Raw genomic sequence first — 21,694 nt, forward strand, 5'->3', positions numbered from 1 at the left:
TGGGACCATCTGTCCAACCACCTAAACCTCTGTAGTGAGTTTCAAGTCAATGTCAGACTCTATTGACACCAAGGTGGATAGTGATTTGGGAATGCTGCATAAAATTGGTCTATGATCGAAACAATCTCTCTCTCTCTCTCTCTCTCTCTCTCTCTCTCTTTCTCTCTCTCTCCCCTCTCTCTCTCTTTCTCCCTCTCTCTCCCCCCCTCCCTTCCTCCCTCCTTCCCTGTCTCCCTCTCTCTCTCCCTCTTTCTGCCTCCCTCCCTCCCTCCTTCCTTCCTTCCCTCCCTCTCTATCTCCCTCCCTCCCTCCCTCTGTCTCTCACTTCCTCCCTTCCTCCCTCCCCCTCTCTCCCTCCCTCTCTCCCTCCAGGTCCCATATCTCTCCCATTCTCACAAATATTGATAAATATCCACACATACACAGTCACACATATACTCTCATCCATATGCGAATAAACACTACAAACACTCAGAACAAAACAGAAAATACCAAAGTGTAAAAAGTAAAATATAAAATCAGTGTACATCCCTCTGGAGTACCAACACTTTAGGCTACACACACACACACACACACACACACACACACACACACAGAGAGAGAGAGAGAGAGAGAGAGAGAGAGAGAGAGAGATACATCCTATGAACACAATCCACATGACCTAGTCATTCATGCCTATAATACACATCTACACTGAAAATCAAAATTAGAGTTATGTTTTTCTTGAAGGAACCCCCTGCCCTCTCTGGCAATGACGAGCCACGGAAAGAAATAAGTGTCCAACCTGTACTTAATAAGCAAGGATTTGTTTTAGCTTCACAACTTAAATCATCATGGCAGAAAGTCAATAATAAAAACTTAAAAAACAAAAACAGACAACACCAATTTTAGATGAGAGTTTCATTTGTTGCTGGGGAAAGCTGTAAATTTGTAACATTTAGAAACAACATGAAAAAGGGGGAATAATTTTAAAAAGTGGGAGTACATGAGAAGCATACCTGCAGGAACAAGAATAATTTAATCAAACTGAACAGAAAACACAAGGACAGTTTATATACTTCCAACTAAAATCGAATCCATTTTAGCCCAGACTCTATCATTTTCTCCTTGGTGGTTTGATCACAGTTTTACTATATTCAGGTCTGACATTCTGTGTTTCTTTTAATCACTGGTGCTCTGAAAAACTCGGGAAGAATGCGCACCTGTGAAGCGAGAACAACAGACGTCTTTAGGACACAGAGTGCAGGGACTTCTGCTCCTGGCTTGTTCTCTCACAGGAGGACATGGTGGCTCTTGGTGAGACCCCAGTGCATGTGAAGATCACTTGCCTGCAGCTTTGGCTGTGGATACTTTTCCTTTCTGTATGGCTAACAGATGGATGTGCTCAATGCAACAGCCCCCCCCCAAAAAAAAACTGCTGACACCCTCGAGGTTCACTATTTACAGCTTGGCTGTCGTATTCCCATGTACTTTGGAGGCCAGAGACACATTATCACCATGAAGCCCCCACCCACCCTCATACTTAATATCTAGATACTTCTCTCTGTTCACCTCCACTAACCAAGCTCATGTCCTTGAGAAACAGCTTTTTGTCCAGAATGAATGCTATTACCATGACTGGGTGTGGAAATCCTGAATCCGTTGTTCTATGTACCTGTTTTTGGAGCCTTTCAAAGCACATTAAGACATAAATGGGTGTCGCTGCGCCAGGTCTCGAGAAGCTGGCAGAGTTGCTGGACAGACCGCCGCCCCTGCCGTGCCATGGCTGAGAGTGACTGGGACACCATGACGGTGCTGCACAAGAAGGGCCCCAAGGGCCGCACAGGCCAAGTCTGAACAGGCCATCTTAGAGCTCAGCGACGAGGAGAAGCTATGGAGACATCCAAGAAATGGGCCAGAACAAACAGCGTTCCATCAGGAAACACACGGCCAAGCTAGACTAAGACAGAGGTGCTGCATCACAACGGGGTGACCCTGGAAGTGGCCAAAGTGATCCAGTGGGGCCAGCAGAGCAAAGGCCTGACACAGAAGGATCTGGCCACGAAAACCAAAAAAGCCGCAAGTCATCGCAGACTATGAAAGTGGACAGGCCATTCCGAATAAACAGGTTTTGGGCAAAGTGAGAGAGCCATTGGCCTCAAACTCTGGAGGAAGGACTTGGGAAGCCTATCGAGAAGAGGCCGAAGGCAAAATGAAGACACAAAGCCTCCAAGCCACTGCTTCTGGCTGAGCTCTTCTGGCTGGTCCCCAGGACCACCAGCACTGCCGTGGGTCTCCTCACATGGTCAAACAGAACACGGGAGTCAGGCCTGTGTGACCCCTCAACCCATAATTGCTGTCAAACAAAGCAAAACCTTGAAAAACAAAACAAAAGACATAAATGGCCCTAATAATGACATCGTGTCCCAGAGTCCTTCTTCCCCTTTTGAACATCTAGTTTACAAGTGGACATTAAAGAAACAATCACTCTCAATGACATATGGATTAACCAGAGGAAGAACTGGAATGGCTAATGAAAATAAAGAGTAAAACACTCACACTGAGACAAAGCAGTTAAGAGAGACACTGGGTTAATAAAAAGATTACTGAATAACTTTTAGTATTAGATTTAAAAAATTGTTTATATGGGAAATGTAACAGCCTATCAGAATTGACTTTTTACAATTATGAACAGAATGAGTGGCTATTATGTTCAAGTAGTTTCTAATGTGGTTTAGGTGGACCTGAGATCTTGACTGGACCAAATCTGGTGTAAGTAGAAGGAAGAATGTATATCAGTTCTTAAAGGACTTTTTCAATTGGAAGAGAAAAGGCATAAACTATCATAGGCATGACGTTGTAATAGACCTGTGGGTAAGGATGTCCTGGTTATTCAGATTTAACTCCTGTTGGAACAGTTTTTGTTCAAAATCAGAGTTGTAGACTCAGCATTTTCTTGTTGGAGTCATTGGGTAATTTAACATATACTATAGTTCACAAGCTGGGTCATAATGATAAGTATTAGAGTTTGGTCCAGGGCTGCAAGGGAGGGGGACTTTATCTGATAATATTGAGCAGCTGCTGTTATGCTTGGTCATGAAAGACCATTTCCAGAAAGACTTGTTTGTACAACCTAAGAGCTGCAGAAAGACTAGCGACATTGAAGATATATGGGAAGAGTTTGACTGGGGAAGGAGAGAGTGTCACAGTGAATGCTGTGAATTCTGTCAAAGTGACTCCTGTCCAGAGGTCTGGCTTCTGACACCAGATGCCTCTTTTGTCGTGTCATGAGACCAGGATCATGCTGGTTTTGTTGCTCTAGCTCTGCAGTTTAAATCAAATTTGGGATTGTACTCCCTCCAGCAGGTCTTCGTTGTTGTTGTTCAGAATTACTTTGACTGTATTGAGCATTCTGCAATTCCATATAAAATTTAAAATGGTTCTTTCCAACTTCTGTGAATAATTCCATTGAAATTTTGATGGGGATTGTATCAAATTGCTTTTGGTTGATTTAATGTTTTTATAATATAATCCTGTCAACCCATGAGTATAGGCGGCCTTTCCATATTTTTGTATCTTCTTCAAATTCTTTTTTCTGTCCTAAAAGCATGTTTATACAAGTCGTTTACTTCCTTGGTTAAGTTAATACACACACACACACACACACACACACACACACACACACACACACACAGTGACATATATGTTTACATGTATATTAGGTTATTTTAAGTGATATTGTTTCCTTCATTTTGTTCTTGATGTGTTTGTCATTTATATATAGGAAGATGATCAAATTTGGTATGTAAATATTGTTTTCAATACATACTCTGCCTAATACATTAATAAGCTGCACATTAATAGTTTTTTGAAGGAGATAGTGACTTTTGCATATATTTCATCTGCAAATAAAGAGACTTTGTGTTCTTACTTTCCCATTAGTATCCCCTATCTCCTATATTTACCTCTCTTTTTGCTCAAGCTAAGCCTTTAAGCAACGTATTTAATAGGAAGAGGAAGAATGAATATGATTTCCTTGTACATAGTTTCTTCGACATGCATCAGTGATGATGTTGGGTGTTAAATTTATTGCATATTGTATTTACTCTATTGAGATACGTCTACTCTATCCCTACTTTATGTAGCATTTTTAGCATGAATCTTGGATTTTATCTGAAGTTTGTTCTGTGTCTAATGAAATGATCAAGAGATTTTTGTCCTTTATTTATGTGGTAGTGGTGGTGGTGGTGGTGGTGGTGGTGGTGGTGGTGGTGGTAGTGGTGTGTTTCTGTGTGTGTGTGTGTGTGTGTGTGTGTGTGTGTGTGTGTGTGTACATGTGCATGCATACATATATTGAACCATAACTCTCTTTGAGATGGTGTTGACTCAATCGTATTAGATAATATTTTGATATGTCCTTGTATTTGGTACCGTTTTATTGGAAATTATATATAGATCTAGATAGATGATAGATAGATAGATAGATAGATAGATAGATAGATAGATAGATAGATAGATAGATAGATAAAGATGTGTTTTCTCTTGCAGACCAAAAGTCTGGTCTTTTATTTACATATCAACTCAGTCATTACCCCAAGTTCCCCTTTGATTATCCCATGAATCAGCATCCCATGGCCAAGGCACTTGATTCTTAGAAAGAAACAGCCAAGCACATATTTTTAACATTGCAAATGAATTCAGAGATAGGCCTGCCTCTATGGTCATATTTATATTCTTTCTAAACATCCGGAGTCCTTTAATATTTCTGCTTTGAAGAAACAATTTCAAGTGTCTCCTTTAGCAAAACATCCATTAACCTACTTGCTCCAGCCAAACATGATCCTCCAAAAAAAAAAAAAAGACAGGAATTTCTACTTCAGCCTCTCATCCCTCTAGTGCCCACCATCTCCTCTCACCTCAAGATCCACTTGTCCTTGCTTTCTCTTCAATAAAGGGCAGTTTTTCCAAGGAAATCAACAGAAAATGACAAAACAAGATGCAGTAAGAATAGACTCAGATCCTTATATCAAGGCTGGACTAGGCAACCCAGTAGGAGGAAAGGGGTCTCAATAGCTGACAAAAGCATGAGAGAAGCTCTGACTCCTACTGTTAGGTGTCCCAAGAATATTCCCAAGCTCAACTTAAATCACAGCATGTATGCAGAGGACATAGTAAAGACCCACGGAGGTTCTGTAACTGACTAGTCTGTCTCTCTGAACCCCTATGAGCCCTGCTCAGTTGATTCTGTGGACTGCAGACAACTAATTCTTATTTTCATTGGACAAAGTGTTGTTTCCTTTGACATACAGAAGCTTCTCAGTTTCGTGATGTCTCATTGGTTAATTGTAGATATTAGTGCCTGCACTGTGCTCTCTGTTCACAAAGTCTTTTGTTGTGCCAATGAAGTCAAAGTTCTCCACTTTCTCTTCTACCAGGTTCAGTGTACCTAGGCTTATGGTGAAGTCTTTAATCCATTAGGAGTTACTTGTTGTGCAGGGTTACAAGTATGGATTTATTTGCATTCTTCTACATGCAGCCATTCAGTTTAACCAGCACTACTTGTTGAAGATGGTATCTTTTTCCCATGTGTATTTCGGACTTCTTTATTAAAAATTAGGTGACATTTGTGTGTAAACTTATTTCTGGGTCTTCAATTTAATTCCATTGATCTATGCTGCTCTTATTAATAGAGATCTATAGTACAGACCTTGGATGGTAATAACTCGGGGAGTTTGTTTGTTTGTTTTGTTACTGTTTTGAGGAGATTATGCTTTTTTTATATACTATATAGTTTCAGCTATTCTGGATATTTTTTTTGCATTTGTATATGGAACTGAAGTTTGCCTTTTCAAGTTATAAAGAATTTGTTTGAATTTTGATGGGGATTTCATTGAATTTGTAGATTTCATTAGGTAGGATGGCCATCTTCATGAAATTGATTCTACTGATCCATGACATTGGATATCTAACCATATTCTGGTATTTTCTTCAAATCAATTTCTTTCTTCAATGCCTTAAAGTTTTTATTATATAAATTTTAGACTTGATTAGACTTAGGCCAAGTCTTGTCTCTTTTTCTCTTTTCCATTATGAATTTTCCTCCTGTTTATATTTTGTGAACTAGTTTTAGGAATATTGCAACTGGTTCTTCTTTGAAAATCTTGTAGAAACTTCACCAAAGTGGCTGGATATAAAATTAACTCAAACAAATCAGTAGCCTTCCCCTACTTAAAGGATAAACAGACTTAGAAAGAAATTAGGGAAACGACATCCTTCACAATAGTCACAAATAATATAAAATACCTCAGTGTGACTCTAACTAAACAAGTGAATGATCTGTATGAGAAGAATTTCAAGTCTCTGAACAAAGAAATTGAAGAAGGTCCCAGAAGATGGAAAGATCTCTCATGCTCATGGATTGGCAGGACTAATATTGTAAAAATGTCCATCTTGCCAAAAGCAATATGCAGATTCAATGCAATTCCCATCAAATTTCCGACCAAGTACTTCATAGAGTTAGAAAGAGTAATTTGCAAAAACATTTGGAATAACAAGAAAACCCCAATATCAAAAATATCCTCAACAATAAAGGAATTTCTGGGGAAATCACCATCCCTAACTTCAAGCTGTATTACAGAACAATAGTACTAAAAATTGTATGGTATTGGTACAGAGACATTCAGGTAGATCAATGGAATAGAATTGAAGATGGAGAAATAAACCTACACACTTGATCCTTGACAAAGGAGCGAAAACCATCTGGAAGAAAGAAGATAGCATTTTCAACAAATGATGCTGGTTCAACTGGCAGTCAGCATGTAGAAGAAAGCAAATTGATCCATTCTTTTTTTTTCACATTTATATAATATAATTTTTAATTCAAGAGCTACAATCTTATTGGTAAGCTTCTTTCCAACTCTGTTACTATAGTTTGACATGAAGTATGAGCTCCATCAATGATTGACAATAAAACATAAGTACAACACAGTTTCAATAACTAATGTTATTGTACCATCATTGAAACCACTTTATTATTATAGAGACTACTCATTTTGGTATTCAGGGATTAAAGCTGAATCAAGGTAGCTAGGTAATGAGTAACACAAGTTAGACTTAATCCCAGAAATTATTACTCTAAACACAGTGATCTTTTAGACAAAATATACTTTCAGACATTCGTCTTATCTTCTTGTTTTTATTATTACTAGTGATAGCACTTATTAAACATTTTTCTATGGCATTGAGCTAAACCCATAGAACTTATTATGTACTTTAAGCACATTAGTTGTTGTCAACCATTCACTACTTTTTATGATACCTATTTGCAGATGAGAAAACTGAGATATGGAAAGGTAGAGAAATCTGCCCCAAATTATAGAATTTGAATACAATATAACATTATAGCAAGAAATTTGAGCTTTAAATTATAGTTGAGTATATCCAGAAAAGTTGACTTCCTTAGGGTTTTCTCTTAGACAAATGAGGTTTTGAAGCCAGATTCTGGTGCCACTAAATATCCGAGGGCTTTTCAATTTCAGCATGCAATATAGATTATTCCATGTTTTTTTTTCTTTTTTTTTTATATACATTTCAAGTGTTATTCCCTTTCCCGGTATCCGGGCAAACATCCCCCTCCCCCCTCCCCTTCCTTATGGGTGTTCCCCTCCCAACCCTCCCCCTATTGCCGCCCTCCCCCCACCAGTCTAGTTCACTGGGGGTTCAGTCTTAGCAGGACCCAGGGCTTCCCCTTCCACTGGTGCTCTTACTAGGATATTCATTGCTACCTATGGGGTCAGAGTCCAGGGTCAGTCCATGTATAGTCTTTGGGTAGGGGCTTAGTCCCTGGAAGCTCTGGTTGCTTGGCATTGTTGTACATATGAAATCTCGAGCCCCTTCAAGCTCTTCCAGTTTTTTCTCTGATTCCTTCAACGGGGGTCCTATTCTCAGTTCAGTGGTTTGCTGCTGGCATTCGCCTCTGTATTTGCTGTATTCTGGCTGTGTCTCTCAGGAGCGATCTACATCCGGCTCCTGTCGGTCTGCACTTCTTTGCTTCATCCAGCTTGTCTAATTGGATGGCTGTATATGTATGGGCCACATGTGGGGCAGGCTCTGAATGGGTGTTCCTTCAGTCTCTGTTTTAATCTTTGCCTCTCTCTTCCCTGCCAAGGGTATTCTTGTTCCCCTTTTAAAGAAGGAGTGAAGCATTCACATTTTGATCATCCGTCTTGAGTTTCATTTGCTCTAGGCATCTAGGGTAATTCAAGCATTTGGGCTAATAGCCACTTATCAATGAGTGCATACCATGTATGTCTTTCTGTGATTGGGTTAGCTCACTCAGGATGATGTTTTCCAGTTCCAACCATTTGCCTACGAATTTCATAAAGTCGTTGTTTTTGATAGCTGAGTAATATTCCATTGTGTAGATGTACCACATTTTCTGTATCCATTCCTCTGTTGAAGGGCATCTGGGTTCTTTCCAGCTTCTGGCTATTATAAATAAGGCTGCAATGACATAGTGGAGCACGTGTCTTTTTTATATGTTGGGGCATCTTTTGGGTATATGCCCAAGAGAGGTATAGCTGGATCCTCAGGCAGTTCAATGTCCAATTTTCTGAGGATTCTCCAGACTGATTTCCAGAATGGTTGTACCAGTTTGCAATCCCACCAACAATGGAGGAGTGTTCCTCTTCCTCCACATCCTCGCCAGCATCTGTTGTCCCCTGAGTTTTTGATCTTGGCCATTCTCACTGGTGTGAGGTGAAATCTCAGGGTTGTTTTGATTTGCATTTCCCTTATGACTAAAGATGTTGAACATTTCTTTAGGTGTTAATGCCTGGGACAAAGCTCAAGTCCTTGTTGATCAAGGACCTCCACATAAAACCAGATACAGTCAAACTAATAGAAGAAAAAGTGGGCAAGAGTCTCAAACACAAGGGCACTGGGGAAAATTTCCTGAATAAAACACCAATGGCTCATGCTCTAAAATCAAGAATTGACAAATGGGACCTCATAAAATTGCAAAGCTTCTGTAAGGCAAAGTATAATGTCATTAGGACAATGGCATCCAACAAATTGGGAATAGATCTTTACCAATCCTACATCTGATAGAGGGCTAATATCCAATATATATACAAAGAACTCAAGAAGTTAGACTCCAGAAAATCAAATGACCCTATTAAAAAATGGGGTGCAGCGGTAAAAAGTGAATTCTCAACTGAGGAATACCGAATGGCTTGATATATCTAAAAAAAAATGTTCCACATCCTTAGTCATCAGGGAAATGGAAATCAAAACAACCCTGAGATTCCACCTCATACCAGTCAGAATGGATAAGATCAAAAACTCAGGTGACAACCGAAGCTGGTGAGGATGTGGAGAAAGAGGAACACTCCTCCATTGTTGGTGGGATTGAAAACTGGTACATGTCTCTGGAAATCAGTCTAAAGGTTCCTCAGAAAATTGGACATTCCACTAGCTAAAGACCCAGCTAGACCTCTTTAGGGCATATAACCAAAAGATGATCCAAAGTATAACAAGGACACTTGCCCCACTATGTTCATAACAGCTTTATTATTATATTATAATAACTATTATAACATAATATAACTATTATAATATGATATATTATAATATTACTATTATAATTACTATTATAATATAACTATTATAATGTAATAAGCCTATTATAATAGCCAGAAGCTGGAAAGAACTCAGATGTTCATCAGAGGAATGGATGCAGAAAATGTGCTAAATTGACACAATGGAAAATTACTCAGCTATTAAAAATAATGACTTCGGTTGGGGATTTAGCTCAGTGGTAGAGTGCTTGCCTAGGAAGCGCAAGGCCCTGGGTTCGGTCCCCAGCTCCGATAAAAAGAACCAAAAAAAAAAAAATGACTTCATGAAATTCATAAGCAAATGGATGGAACTAGAAAATATCATCCTGAGTGGTCACAAAAAACCACACATGTTACATACTTGCTGATAAGTGGATATTAACCCCACAGCTCGTATTACCCAAGATACAATTCACAGACCACATGAAGCTCAAGAAGAAGGATGGCCAATATGCAGATAGTTCAGTCCTTCTTAGAAGGAGGAACAAAAATATTCATAGGAGGAGCTATGGAGAACCAGTTTGGAGCAGAGACTGAAGGAATAGTCATTCAGATTCTGCCCCACCTGGGGAGCTAGCCCATATACATACAGCCGCCAAACCCAGATAATGTTGCTGATGCCAAGAAGGGCATGATGACAGGAGCCTGATATAGCTGTCTCCTGAGAGGCTCTACCTGAGCATGACAAGTAGAGAGGTGAGTGCTTGCAACCAATCATTGAACTGAGAAGGGAGTCCCCACTGGAGGAGTTAGAGAAAGGATTGAAGGAGATGAAGGAGTTTACAACCCCATAAGAACAACAACACCAACCAACCAGAGCTCCCAGGGACTAAACCACCATCCAAAGAGTACACATGGACAGACCCATGGCTCCCGCTTCATATGTAGCAGAGAATGGCCTTGTTGGGCATCAATGGGAGAAAAAGTCCTTGGTCCTGCCAAGGCTGGACCCCAAGTGTAGGAGGATGTCAGGGCGGGGAGGCGGGAAGGCGTGGGTTGTTGGATGAGAGAACACCCTCATAGAAGAAGGGGAAGGGGATGAAATAGAGGGTTTATAAATGAGAAACCAGGAAATGGGATAACATTTGAAGTGTAAATAAAAAGTATGCAAAAAAGAAAAAAGAAATAGGAAATCATGTAGAATTCTATATTAAAACCATTTTGCCCTGGGCTTTAATTGTGGGGTGGGGGAACTTTTAGTTATTTCTTTTATTTCAGTTGGGGTCACTGGTCTCTTTAAATTATTTTTCATATCTTGATTTAAATTTAGTAAGTGCTCTATAGCAAGAAAATTTTTCATTAATTTGTATTTTCCAGTTTGGTGGAATACATATTTTTAAAGTATGTCCTTATGATTCTCTATGTTTCTTCAGTGACTTTCATTATGCACTCCTTTTTATCTCTAATCCTGTTAACTTGGATCTTTTCCCTGTGACTTTTAGTTAATTTGGCTAAGGGTTTGTCAATCTTATCGATTTTCTTAAAGAAATAACTCTTCATTTCATTGATTCTTTGTACTGTTTTTGTTTTGTTTTGTTTTTATTGTATTGATTTCAGCCCTGGTTATTTCTTGCCATAAACTCCTTTTGTATACTATTTCTTCCTTTTGTTCTAGAGCCTTCAGGTTATGTAAGGGCTTAGCAATCTGAACTTTCCCAGTAGAACTGCCTTCACTGTGTCCCATAAGTTTTGGTGTGTTGTATATTCATTATCATTCAGTACTAAAAGATTTTTTAATTTCTTTCTTATTTTTATTCTTAGCCCCTTTCATTCTGAAATGAATTGTTCTTTGTCCATGAATTTGTAAGCTTTTCTATTGCTTCTGTTGGAGATGTCCAGTTTTAATCTATGGTGACCAGATAGGATTCTGTGTGCTATTTCAATTTTCTTGTTCCTGTTTAAACTTGCTTTTTGTCTGGGAGTATGGTTAATTTTGAACAAAGTTCCATGAACTGCTAAAAAGAAGGTATATTCTTTTGTGTTTAAGTGTACTGTTCTAAGAATATCAAGTAGGTCCATTTGGTTTATAACATCAACTAGCTGTAGAATTTCAACCCTTAGTTTTTAATCTAATATGTAATATACCATGTATATTGGTGAGAGTAAGGTAATAAAGTCAATATCACTTGTGTGAGGGTCACTATGTGATTTTGCCATAGTACTATTCCTATTGTAAACTTGTGTGTACTTTTGTTTGGCCCATAGTTGCTTAGAATTGTAATAGCCTTTCAGTAGCATTTCTTGAAGAGAATGTAGTGTCTTTCCCCATCTCTTCTGATTAGTTTCACTTTGAAGTCTATTTTGTCAGGTATTAAAATGGCTACCAGCTTGTTTCTTAGAATATCTTTTTCTATCTTTTTACCCTGAAGTGACATTTATCCTTAATGTTAAAGTATATTTCATGAATGCAGAAGAAGGATGGATCCTGGTTTTGAAATCAGTTTGTTACTCTGTCCTTTTATTTGTGGAATTGGGGCCATTGATTTTGAGAGATATTAATGAGCATTGTTTGTTGATTCCTGTTATTTTGTTCTGCTGGTGTGATATCCCCCCCCACACACTCTATATGCTTCTCTGATAATTATATCTTGGGCTTTCTTGGCTATTGGTAACACGTTCAGGTTGAATCTTTTTGACTAGTGCCTTTTATAGAGGTGGATTTGTACATACATTGCTTAAACTTGGTTTTTTCTTGTGTTGCTTTTTTTTTCATGTGTTGTGATTGAAAGTTTTGCTGGGTATAATAGTCTGAACTCTTAGAGTTTATACAACATTCTTCCAGGACTTTCTGGTTTTGATGTTAACATTGAAAAGTCAGGCATTATTCTATTAAGTCTGCCTTTATGTGTTACTTTGTCTTTTTCCCTTGCAGCTTCAAATATCCCTTCTCTGTTCTGTATGCTTAGTGTTTTGATTATTATATGTCATGGGGAATTTTTTTCTGATCCAATGTATTTGGTGTTCTATATGATTCTTGTACCTTGATAGGCACCTCCTTCTTTAAGTAAGAGAATTTTTCTTCTATGATTTTCTGTGACTTTGATCTGGATTTTTTCTACTTTTTCCTCCTATTAGTCATTGATTATGTCTTTTCATAGTGTCCCAGATTTCCTGAATGCTTTGTACATTCTTTCTTTCTTCTTTCCTTCTTTTCTTTCTTTCTTTCAACATTGTCTATGACTGAAGTATCCATTTCTTCTATCATGTCTTTGATGCCTATGGTTTTTAATTTGTATTCTGTTGGCCAACCTTTGAAATTATGGTTTATATTCCCAAATTTTTCATTTCTAATTTTCTTTAGTACTGGAAAACTTTAGTCATTCTATTTCCAATTTTCCCCTTAGTTCCATTTTTTTCTTTATTCATTCTATTTCCACTTTCATACCTAGAACTGATTTTCTTCATTTCAATCCATTGTTTGTGTTTTTATATATTTCTTTAATAGATTCATATATGTAATACTCTTTAAGGTCCTTGAACATATTTGAGATAGTAATTTTGAAGTTCTTGTCCTTTAGTTATGTTGCAATTCAACCTTACTATAGTAGGGTTGCTGGAAACAATATGTTTCTGGTGTAAACATATTGTCCTGGATGTTATTGCAATTTTATACTGTTTCCTAGACATCTAGGTTATAGATTATATAATTCCAGCTCTGTTCTTTGGTTTCTATGGTCCTTTATGGAATTTACGAGAGTGTGATAGCTGTGGGTTGCTTAATATGGAGTGCTTCTGAGTCTACTATATGATTCCTGTAGGTTCGAGGGAGAAATTGTTTCTAGGTATTGGGATCTAATAGGAAGGAATGGGTATAGGCTATAAAGGAGCAAGGCTGAGAGTATCCACAATGGGAAGGAAAGCTAGATCTGCCAGGAGGACCTGCTGAATCCCTGTGGACCAGAGGCAGAGAGTAAGAAGACTGGCTGTTTGAAGGGTCTGCTACAGAGGTAAGGATGAGACTGGGTGATTGGGGTTGGAGGATATGTAGGGGAATAACTATTACCTACCTGGTTCCCCACCCATTTGACCAGACAGTGGATTCCCAAGTAGATAATGCTCTGAGTATTGATGCTTGAGACAAACCAATGGAATTAGGGAGAAAGGCTGCAGGAGCAGATATAGATATTCACATTTGGAAAGGGCAGAGAGAAAAGAGAGGCTTTTGTTATTGATATCAAGCTTTAAACCATGGTCATTAGACAGAATACAAATTGTGATTTCTGTTTTCCTGTATGTGCTGTGAGATATTTTGTTTACTGAGAGGTGGTATATTTGAAGGAAGTCCTCTGAGCTGCTGGGAGGAACAAGAATTATTTCATATATAATCAGACTGTTCTATATGTGCCTATGGGTAATCACTTCTGATCAATATTAATTTAAAGTCTATTGGTTGTTGGGAATGGGTAGAGTTGATCAGGACAGGACAGTGCAAAGGTTCCTCCATCGTGTATTCTTGCTGAGGCACAAGTACTTTACAAACTCAGCCATCTCTTTGTCCTTTTTTAAAAAAGGACTCATTGATTTCAATTTGGTGAGTCAATGTATTTTATTGAGGTTATTCATAGGAATATGGGTTAGGGTTATTTCGCATGCTATTTTGAAATAGGTTAAACAAGCTGGATGAGCAAAAGTCCAGCTCATAAAATCTAGAAACCCGCAGCACACTGCACAATAGACTGGTGGTCACCAAGCTGGAGGATATCCTTTCCTGGTATGACAGTTGGCTTGAGCAAATTTGAGGCAGTTCAGTCTTTCTCCAGTCCCTTCAGCTGGCCTGTAGCTCATCCAAGCCGATCAGCTGGTTTGAGAATTTCTCTCAGCAATCCTTAAACTTTCAAATGCTCTGAGAGGAAAGTCCTAGTGAATTTGGCTAGTATACAGAATTTCCTGAAGCTATTGTTAAGCTTCCCGAGCTTACTAAACTGAACTGATGAATGCAATGTTTTACCTCCCCTTAGAACATCCTGTGGCTTCAAATCCTTTTCAACGACCCGGCTCTGCCTCTTATAACATTCTGTTGGTTCACATTCCTTTCAACATCCTACATCTAAAAAAGCATCCCCATAATGATCTCAGAAACAAATTACTACACAACTGCCCCTCTTGCACCCATGCCAGAATGCTGGGTGGCTTGAATGTATGCAGGTGTTGCTTACTTACCTGCTATGACTTCATGATTTCAACAGCAACATATTATGAGAAGAGAATGTATCCTTTAGATCTTGTGTTATTTACAACCCCTTTCTGTGATGTTCCCCTAAGCCATTTGGAGATAAACACACAGAAGTCATTTATTCTAAGTAGTTGGGTCAGTAATTACTCTCTGAATTGATCAAGGACCATTTCAAAATTTTTTCTCTCTCAAAAATGTTGAGAGCATTACTACTCCATGGAAAAAGACATACTTTGAAAATAGCTTGACAACGTGGTAAGTTAATGAAACAGCACTAGTAATTGCCTTTCTTCCGAATGAACTCTTCACCCATGGGCCTTTAAACAGGTTTACAGTACCAGACACACGCTCCCTGTTTTAGAGTTGCCTCAAATACAGTTAAAAACCGCTCATCCCCTCCTCCTTAAGAGCCATGATATTCTGTCATCAGTGGGAACATGTCACCTGGGATGTCAGAATTGTAACAGATTGTGTCAATAGCTAGGTAAGATCTTTGGTGTCTTTTCACCCTCAGGAGCACACATATCACATTCTGGCACATCGAGATCTACAGAGCAACAAGGAAGCATGTCGTGCTTTCTGTTCCAGGTAAATTTCATTAGGTTGTGTAACCAAATTTTGTGGTGTTTTCTATTTTACAGAGAATACTGTATAGAATTATGGATATGACTTTTATTAGTGGGAGAATTTTGACTATCACTTCAGTCCCACTACTTGTAATAGATTTCATTAAATAGTTTGTTTTATCTTGGTTTAATTTTTATGGACATATATGTCCAGAAATCCATCTATATCTTTAGACTATTTTAATTGGAATATATTGTATGTATGTTATACTTGACGATTTCATGACTTGCCTTGATAATCTGTTTTAAGTACCTCCTTTTCATCTATGAATTTATCAATATGGGCCTTCTCTTTCTTTTTGGTTACTGTTGACAAGGGTTTTATTTAGTCAATCCATCCTTGCAAAGAACCAAGCCTTGTTTGTGTTTCTATTACTGTTTGTATTTTTGTTTGTTTGGTGATGGTATTTGTTTTATTATTGTTTTGTCCTTGTTTTATTGTTATTGTTGTTTTTGTTCAGTTGGTTTGATGTTGCTGTTTCCATTTCAATGACTTCTGTCAAGTCTTTTTTTTTTCTTTTTTTTTTCCGGGGCTGGGGACCGAACCCAGGACCTTGCGCTTCCTAGGCAAGCGCTCTACCACTGAGCCAAATCCCCAATCCCTTCTGTCAAGTCTTAATGGGTTCTTTCTATTTCTGAATTTGTATTTTGTGGATTTTTTCAGGAGTTAAGGAATATTATTATTTATCTCATATCTATCTGCTTTCTTTTTATTGTTTATTTTATTTATTTACATTTCAAATGCTATCCCTCTTCCCAGTTTCCCTTCTGCAAACCCCTTATCCTATTGCCCAACCCCCTTGCTTCTATGAGGATGCTCCTCTACCCACCACTCCTGTCTCACTGCGCGAGCATTTCCTTATGTTGGGGCATTGAGGTTCTACAGGACCAAGGGCCTCCCCTTCCATTGATGCCAGATAAGGCCATCCTCTGCTATATAAGCAGGTGGAGTCATGGATCCCTCTATGTAACTCTTTGGTTGGTGGTTTAGTCCCTGAGAGCTCTGGGGGTCTGGTTGGTTGATATTGTTGTTCTCCCTATGAGGTTGCAAACCCTTGTCATCTCCTTCAGTCCTTCCTCTAACTCCTCCTTTGAGATCCCCATGCTCAGTCTAATGGTTGACTGTGAGCATCCACATGTATATTGGTCAGATTCTGCAGAGCCTCTCATGGGACAGCCATACCAGAGTCTTGTCAGCAAGCTCTTTTTGGCATTAGCCATGGTTTGGTTTCTGCACATGGAATGGATCCATAGGTTGGGCAGGCTCTGGCTGGCCTTTCCTTCAGTCTCTGCTCCACTCTTTGTTCCTGCATTTCCTTCGAGGAATGGGTGCTGCCTGTTTTCTTAATGCATACCATTACAGCTCTAAACTTCTCTTTTAGATGGTTTATAATATACCATAGAGTTTAGAATATTGTTTTATCTCATTTCTTTCTTGACATCTCCAATAATAATCCTATTCACTTTTCAATTAAGGTCTTCTAGATGAGTGTGGATTCTCAGTTTACTGTTTTTCTGAACTATGTCCACTGGCTTAGTAAGTTCATTTATAGGCCTGGCTTTTTGCAAGACAGGCATTTACATGCATTATCTTCATTATTTCCTTACATGAAATTTCTCTACTGGGAATTCTGATCTACATTCATACCCAGGCTCTGAGGGACAAGTTTTTATTGAAGGGTTTGCTTGTTGATGTTAGTTTCTTGAGTTCTTTGCATAACCTAAACACTAATGTCAAGCATATAACTCACAATGTATTTCTTTAATTCATAGACATTTGGTTGTTACTTTATTATGAAAAAGCTTTTTATTTTGATAGAGTCTTATACATCAACTATTGGCCTTCTTTTCTGAATAATCAGTCTAATTTACAATGTTTTTAACTATGTCTGTGTCTTAAAGATCATTCCCCACATTCTCTTCCATGAGTTGCAGAGTTTTAGAAACTCCAGACAATCTTTGGTCCATTAAAAGTGTTGGTTTTTGTTTTTTATTTTAAATGCAGCATGAGACATAAGGATCACTTTTCCGGAACATCATATATAAATATAGCCTTTGTTGTCAGCATCATGTGTTAAAGATTTTTGGCTTTTCTCCAATGTTGTGAATTGGGCATCTGTTTCAAAATCAATCAGCTGTATTTATGGGAACACACCTTTGAGTCTTCTGTGCTGTTAATATACATTTTTGTTTTTCACTCAGCTACCAGATGTTTTAGTTACTTCAGCTCTGTGATAGAGCTTTCAATCAGACACAGTGGCATTTTAAGCAATGTTGTTTTTCTTGGGACAGCATTCATTAGCTATCCAGGCTCTACTGTACTTTCATTTTAATGGAATTAATAAAATATCCATTTAAACATTATTTTTTTAATTTGCTGGCTCTGTGAAGAATTTCATTAGAAAAGAAGTGCATTGAATTTGAAGAAGGTTTTTGGCTGGGTAGTCATTCGTTTTATCCTTTATTTCAATATGTTATCATGGGAGGTCCAGAGAGATAAGTCTCATATGTCCTCCTCACTGCTTTTCATCATTCACAAATTTGCTCATTGTAGAGGTTTTTCATTTCTGTTTAGAATTACTCGATGCTGGCGTTTTAAAAGCAATTTTGAAAGAAATTATTTGCCTGCTTTCTTTGTTAGGGTGATAGACATTTATAAAGAACAAGTCTGGTTCCAGGTACATTGGAAAATATTTCTCTCATGTTTTTCTCACCATTTTGTATGTTCTCTTTCCATTTGGTCTTTTGAAGTTATTTTCTATGGGACTGGATCATGATGCTTTAGTTAGAACTCATTGGTGATTTTTGCTATGCTTTACGTGAACTTTTCTTTGGGCTCTGCAACACTGCCCTTTAGTTTTTGAGAGAAGATCTCACATTGAACCTTATGCTTACATTTATCCTAAAGGTGCTGGCAAGAAACTCACAAAACCAGATGCTTTCCCTCATTTTGAAGCACTAGTGTTAAAAATGAATGTTTTAAAAACACATTAAAGACCCATGTATTATTAAAAATAATTTTTGTCTGGGCTCTGGAAATCTGAACTCAGGTGTTGCTTGTATCGTACTAATGTTTGCAAGTACTTCATATGCTCTGCCCTTTCTATAGCTCAAATATGGGGAGAAGTGTTGCTTTTTTTTTAACTATTCATATAATATATTTTGGTCACATAATTTTCCTTATACTACTTTCAGATACCATGACACATATGTAAATCTTTCCTGTGAAGACCCCCTATTGCCTCCTGGTTCTACCCCACACACCTAAACTTTTGGTGTTTTCCAAATAAAACACATATATCTAAACCATAAATCTAACATCCACATTTGAGAGAAACGTGCAATGCTTGTCTTTCTTGGTCTGGCTTCCCTTTCTCAGGATGCTTGTTTTAATCTCCATACATTTACTGACATTTGATTTACTGACACATTTGATTTTTTTCAACAAATGAATACAATGCCTTGGCCAAAAATATCATATTTTTATCTGTTCATCCATTAATAATCATCTTTTGGCCATTGCTCTGGATAATAGGAATAAAGTAGCAATGAACAAGGATGAACAATTATCTCTATAGTAGGGTATAGAGTCCTTTTGGTATATGCTCAATTTTGTATAGCTAGACTTTGTGGTAAGTCTATTTTATCTTTCTTGAGTATTCCCCATGTTAATTTCCATACTAGTATACTAGTTTGTACTCCTACCAGCAATGAATAACTATTCCATATTATCTACGTCCTCGCCAGTACATGCCTGCTTTCGTTAACTTTACCCATTGCACCTGAAATAAAATGAAATCTTAAAGTAATTTTAATTAACATGTTAATTAATGATGGTTACATCTGGAGAGTTGGTACATGTTAATGTTCTTCCTTGACCCTGTCTTCATCTGATTTCTATATCTGTACTATAATCCTCTTTGGATTTTCCAAACATTTATGGTATACAACATAACAACTTCTTCATAAACAGTCAAAATTTGACCTGATGTTTCCCACTCCCTTAATATTCTATAATGTTCATTTTAAGCTAACATGAACTGACTGTATTAAATGGGATAAATTTGTTGTCTGGCAGATTTAAAGACCAGAATCTCAATAGTATGTCCCCAGTCCACTCACTCCACCAGACCACTAAACTTCCTGGGGACTCCAGTCTCTTGAGGGTTAGGTGCATCTTCTCTGACTGAACACAGACTCCAGAGTTCTCTGCTGTGTATGTGTTGGAGACCTCATCTCAGCTGGTCTATGGTGGCTGATTAGTGACCCAGTGTCTGAGAGATCTTGTGGGTCCAGGTTAATTCAGACTGTTGGTCTGCCCACAGGATTACCTATTCTAATACCTAATAAAATAGACTTTCAACCAAAGTTAATAAAAAAAGACAGGGAATGCTGCTGGTGTATTCATGAAGTGTTTGTAGTGGATCTAACTGTTACTGCTAACCTGTGAACCTGAGTTGATTTCCAGACAACAGAGACAGGAGTTGCCCCCAAAAATCCTTCTAAACAGGTCCCTCCTGCCATAACCTTTTTTCCCCACTACCTCTGATGGTTGGTAGGCTACTAGGGAGGTTAAAAGTGTTTAAGAATCATCATTTTAAAAAAGGATTTAGGAGAGACCCAAACGCCTGGTCAGGTGGGCACTCCTGAGGCTGCAGAGCAGAAGAGACCACCAACACTGCTCACCCCTGCCCACATCCCTGGCCCAAGAGGAAACTGTATAAGGCCTCTGGGCTCCCGTGGGGGAGGGCCCAGGAGCGGCAGGACCCCTGCCTGAGACACCGCCGGAACCTGAAGGAAACAGACCAGATAAACAGTTCTCTGCACCCAAATCCCGTGGGAGGGAGAGCTAAACCTTCAGAGAGGCAGACAAGCCTGGGAAACCAGAAGAGACTGCTCTCTGCACACACATCTCGGACGCCAGAGGAAAAAGCCAAAGACCATCTGGAACCCTGGTGCACTGAAGCTCCCGGAAGGGGTGGCACAGGTCTTCCTGGTTGCTGCCGCTGCAGAGAGCCCGTGGGCAGCACCCCACGAGCGAACTTGAGCCTCGGGACCACAGGTAAGACCAAATTTTCTGCTGCAAGAAAGCTGCCTGGTGAATTCAAGACACAGGCCCACAGGAACAGCTGAAGACCTGTAGAGAGGAAAAACTACACGCCCGAAAGCAGAACACTCTGTCCCCATAACTGACTGAAAGAGAGGAAAACAGGTCTACAGCACTCCTGACACACAGGCTTATAGGACAGTCTAGCCACTGTCAGAAATAGCAGAACAAAGTAACACTAGAGATAATCTGATGGCGAGAGGCAAGCGCAGGAACCCAAGCCACAGAAACCAAGACTACATGGCACCATCGGAGCCCAATTCTCCCATCAAAACAAACATGGAATATCCAAACACACCAGAAAAGCAAGATCTAGTTTCAAAATCGTTTTTGATCATGATGCTGGAGGACTTCAAGAAAGACATGAAGAACTCCCTTAGAGAACAAGTAGAAGCCTACAGAGAGGAATCGCAAAAATGCCTGAAAGAATTCCAGGAAAACATAAACAAGAAGAAGCCCATAGAGAGGAGACACAAAAATCCCTGAAAGAATTCCAGGAAAACACAATCAAACAGTTGAAGGAATTAAAAATGCAAATAGAAGCAATCAAGAAAGAACACATGGAAACAACCCTGGATATAGAAAACCAAAAGAAGAGACAAGGAGCTGTAGATACAAGCTTCACCAACAGAATACAAGAGATGGAAGAGAGAATCTCAGGAGCAGAAGATTCCATAGAGATCATTGACTCAACTGTCAAAGATAATGTAAAGCGGAAAAAACTACTGGTCCAAAACATACAGGAAATCCAGGACTCAATGAGAAGATCAAACCTAAGGATAATAGGTATAGAAGAGAGTGAAGACTCCCAGCTCAAAGGACCAGTAAATATCTTCAACAAAATCATAGAAGAAAACTTCTCTAACCTAAAAAAAGAGATACCCATAGACATACAAGAAGCCTACAGAACTCCAAATAGATTGGACCAGAAAAGAAACACCTCCCGTCACATAATAGTCAAAACACCAAATGCACAAAATAAAGAAAGAATATTAAAAGCAGTAAGGGAAAAAGGTCAAGTAACATATACAGGCAGACCTATCAGAATCACACCAGACTTCTCGCCAGAAACTATGAAGGCCAGAAGATCCTGGACTAATGTCATACAGACCCAAAGAGAACACAAATGCAAGCCCAGGTTACTGTATCCTGCAAAACTCTCAATTAACATTGATGGAGAAACCAAGATATT

The 21,694-nt window shown here is 38.7% G+C and overlaps 1 protein-coding gene and 1 pseudogene; both read left to right on the forward strand.

Moving 5' to 3' along the window:
• Erich1 (glutamate-rich 1) overlaps positions 1-21,694 on the forward strand; it is a gene marked incomplete at its 5' end in the record, with an annotated part of 52,793,804 nt that overhangs the window by 25,722,186 nt on the left and 27,049,924 nt on the right.
• Positions 1,762-2,195, forward strand: Edf1-ps4 (endothelial differentiation-related factor 1, pseudogene 4; annotated as a pseudogene).

The sequence above is a fragment of the Rattus norvegicus genome, chromosome 16 (genome assembly GCF_021556685.1).
Source record: "Rattus norvegicus strain SHRSP/BbbUtx chromosome 16, alternate assembly SHRSP_T2T, whole genome shotgun sequence".
NCBI classification, from domain to species: domain Eukaryota; kingdom Metazoa; phylum Chordata; class Mammalia; order Rodentia; family Muridae; genus Rattus; species Rattus norvegicus.